Below are 4,669 nucleotides of genomic sequence, written 5' to 3' on the forward strand. Positions count from 1 at the left end.
CACATTGATAAGAGTATAAAATTGGCCCGCGGCCTATGGATGGCCAAAAACACGCCTGCTGCCCGGGGCGGGCCTGGCCCGGCCCGTTGACAATGTGAATATTCACATTGACATGTTAACATTCACATTGATAAGAGTGTAAAATTGGCCCGCAGCTCGTGGGCGGCCCGAAGCCCGACCGCAGCCCGAGGCGGGCTTGGCCCGACCCGTGACAATGTGAATATTCACATTGACATGTTAACATGCACATTGATAGGAGTGTAAAATTAGCCCGCACCCCGTGGCTGCCCGAAACCCATCCACGGCCCGTGGACGGCCCAGGGTCGGCCCGGCCCGGCCTGTTGACAATGTGAATATTCACATTGACATGTTAACATTCACATTGATAAGAGTGTACAATTGGCCCGTGACCCGTGGGCAGCCCGAAGCCCGATCTCGGGCCAGGGTGGGCCCGGCCCGTTGGCAATGTGAGTATTCACATTGACATGTTAACAGTCACATTGATAGGAGTGTAAAATTGGCCCGCAGCCCGTGGGCGGCCCGAAGCCCGATCGCAGCTTGAGGCGGGGTTGGCCCGACCTGTGACAATGTGAATATTCACATTGACATGTTAACATTAACATTGATAGGAGTGTAAAACTTGTCCGCTGCACGAAGCTCGCCCGCGGTCCAAGGTAAGCCCGGACCCAAACCCGGGCCACCCCGGGCCGCCCATGGGACGCGAGTCAATTTTACACTCTTATCAATGTGAATGTTAACATATCAATGTGAATATTCACATTGTCAACAGACCGGACCGGGCTCGCCTCGGGCCATCCACGGGCCGTGGGCGTGTTTCGGGCAGCCACGAGCACGGGCTAATGTTACACTCTTTTCAATGTGAATGTTAACATGTCAATGTGAATATTCACGTTGTCAACGGGCCGGGCCCGCGTCGACCCGGGGCTAAGCTTCGGGTTGCCCACGGGTCACGGGCTAATTTTACACTCTTATCAATGTTAATGTTAATATGTCAATGTGAATATTCACATTATCAATGAGCCGGGCCAGGCCCGCCCTGGGCAGCGGGCGGGCTTCGGGCGGCCCACGGGCCACGGGCCAATTTTATACTCCTATCAATGTGAATGTTAATATGTCAATGTGAATATTCACATTGTCAACGGGCCGAACCGGGCTCGCCCCGGGTCGCCCATGGGACGCAAGTCAATTTTACACTCTTATCAATGTGAATGTTAATATGTCAATGTGAATATTCACATTGTCAACAGGCCGGGTCGGGCCCGCCCCGGGCCGACCACGGGCCGTGGGCTAGTTTCGGGCAGCCACGGGGCGCGGACTAATTTTATACTCTTATCAATATGAATGTTAAAATGTCAATGTGAATATTTGCATTATCAACGGGTCGGGCCGGGCCCGCCCAAGGCAGCCCACGAGCCGCAGGCGGGTTTCGGGCTGGCCACAGGCCGCGGGCTAATTTTACACTCCTATCAATGTGAATGTTAACATGTCAATGTGAATATTCACATTGTCAACAGGCCGGGCCCGCCCCGACCCGGGCCCGGCCCGCCCCGACCCGGGCTTCGAGCTGCCCACGGGTCATGGGCTAATTTTACACTCTTGTCAATGTTAATGTTAATGTTAATATGTCAATGTGAATATTCATATTGTGAACAGGCCGGCCCGGACCCGCCCCGGGCGACGGGCTGGTTTCGGGCCGCCCACGGGCCGTAGGCCAATTTTACACTCCTATCAATGTGAATGTTAACTTGTCAATGTGAATATTCATATTATCAACGGGCCGGGTCAGGCCAATTTTTTTGGCTTGTGGGCCGGCCCGGCCCGACTCGAATTTTTCCGGACACCCACGAGGATCGACATGAGCCGGGCCCCTACACGTTGACGATATAAACATTTATATTGATGGTGTGAACATTCACATTAAGGGTATTTTGGTAATTATATCACCCATAGGACTTATTGAAATATAAGAAAATAATGTGAACTAAATGAAACATAAGTAGATGAAAAGGGTATTTTGGTCTTCTTATCTCAAATTGGACCTAATGGAATAGTCAAAAAGAATATGGGTTGGATAGAATAAAGCTCTTAGAAGATGGATTTATCAAAAAAGCTCCCCTTAATTAAACCTCTATATAAATTCTTCTATATAATTTTCTCATTGTCACATTTAATAATTTTCTGAATGGATATTGCTTAGTGTTTCCAAATAATTAATGGTTGTTATACAACTTGTTCTATTCCTAAAATTTAAAGATATGAGCAAAATATTTGGTTAAGAATTTTTGTAGTATTAAATTATTTTATTTTTTGGGTCAAATATATTTATACATTTAATTGTTTGAATATGTACGTTAGAATAATTTGAGATCGTTAGTGTTTGGATTTTGCTTATTTGCTGGTTTTTCCTTTTAGCTTATTTTCGATTTAATGAATTTTTTTAAAAAAATATTTTAAAAAGTTCTAGACTTCTAAATTTAGTTCAACGAGATAAACCTTAAAAATTTCAAAAAAAATTCGGAAAAGACACACAAAAAAAAAAAAGAAGCAAAAAGTAGATTTTTGAGCTTATTTTGGAGTTTTTATTATTTTTTTTGAAAATTTCAAAAAATTATATCTTTTAGTTTCGTCTACACAAGATAGATAAAAAAAATAAAAAATTTTGACATGATTTTAAAATTTTTTTTTTGACATATACGGGATTGTAGGAAAAATATATGAATTTTTTTTTTTGGGTGAATAAATATATATGAACTTAAAGAATGTAAAATAAGAATTTGTCAAAACACATGTGCGAAAGTGTAAGTGATCCTCACTCGAAGCTTAGTTGTTTATTTTCTACTAACAACAATAACCCCATGACATCTTCATCCCTGGATGTGTGTTTGTGGTGGTCTCCCTACAGATGTGCATGTTTTAGTCCAAAAAAAAAAAAAAAAAAAAAAACTTACGAAATTTTATTCAGTCTTAAATAAAATAAAAAAAGAAAAAAAGGTAAATACTTCAAAATATGAGAGGGTAAAACAAAGGGAAGTCCGACGGTAAGTCTAATTTAAAACTTTTGAGTAATAATTCAAAGGAAAATGTTATAAATTTTAAATAAGGGTCTGGCTTTAGTCCAGTCCATCACTGGACCGTGCTGTTGGGCTCATGGAGGCCCACAACAGGTCCCGTTTTGAAAATCTGAACCGTTGAATGTGTAGAACTCATCGAATACTATATGACTATGAAAATTCACGTTGATCGAATATCGATAGCTATGTGATCAAATCAGTTTTGTATAAAAAAAAAATGGACGGTGAATAAATTAACAGTTTATAAAAAACTGTTTTGATCACATAGCTATTGATATCCGATCAACGTGATTTTTCACAAGCATATAGTACTCGACGAGTTCTACACATTGAACGGTTCAGATTTTCAAAACAAGACTCGTGGTGGGTCCCCACGGGGCCAACAGCACGATCCAATCCGTTGGTGGACTGGACCAAAGCCAGGCCCTTAAATAATCTGTCAAATTTTTTACTAAAACTCTACATGCGTGTAGGACTCACACAAACCCACATGTGTGTGGGTCCCACACCCATGTAAGAGTTTTGGTAGAAAATTAGGTAGATTATTTGGGATTCATAACATAATTGGAAAGATTATATTACTGTCTATATCTGTCTAGCATAATTCGAAAGATCATATTATCCATACTTATTTGTCTATATCTGTCTACTGTCCACGTCATTTCTTTGTTCACTTATCTTCTTTTATTTGTTTATATGTCACTTATCTGTCTATCAGTCCATATGAACACCACCAATGGTAGCAACAAAATGACTTGTCAGTAACTTTTTTGAAATCGTCAATGATTCGATGATGATTTAACGGTAGTGATGTAAAAATAAAATTAAAAAAGAAAAATCTTCAAAACAACAATTCATTCTTCTTACCAAATAATTAATTAATCATGTCCTTATCTATGTAAACAGATCAATCTTTAAATCTAATTTCATATCTCATATTAATCAACTTTATAGCCAAAAAAGTTTCGAAAAATTAGGGGCAAAAAAGTAGAGTTATTAGTGATTGTGTGCTGGCTGCTTTAGAAGATTCTTTTCTCTAACAATAGGCGACAGTGGACTCCATTTTAGCTGCTGGTGTAACCTAAGTGATAATAACACTACTTTATACTTTAATCTTCAATACTATCATACGATATATTATAATATTATATTTATTCTATCATATAAAATGTGGGGTGTAAATGATGCTACGATTTTTTATGTCTTCAATAATGCCTTTCGTATTTAGTGATCATCATATTCAATAATTGTTAGAATAATTTTTTTTTTCATCAAATTATTTAAAACTACTAACTAATTTTTATCAATCATTAAATTATTTAAAAAGTTTAGTATAAAATTATAAATTCGTCGCCTTTGCACCCACTGTTAATATATTATATAAAGTGTAGATGTGATTTGAAATGACTATACTTTTGTCACAACTTTTTTAATTCTTATATTAGCTTTCATATATTTGTTGATTCAAATTTTATAAAACTACGCTTGTGTAACTACTAATTTAAATTTTATAACTTTATCCATAAATTTCATTAGCAATGATTTTTTTTTTAATGGTTTTTTCACTTTTTCATAGG

Source organism: Camellia sinensis, chromosome 11 (genome assembly GCF_055761805.1).
Source record: "Camellia sinensis isolate YWXY chromosome 11, ASM5576180v1, whole genome shotgun sequence".
NCBI classification, from domain to species: Eukaryota; Viridiplantae; Streptophyta; class Magnoliopsida; order Ericales; family Theaceae; genus Camellia; species Camellia sinensis.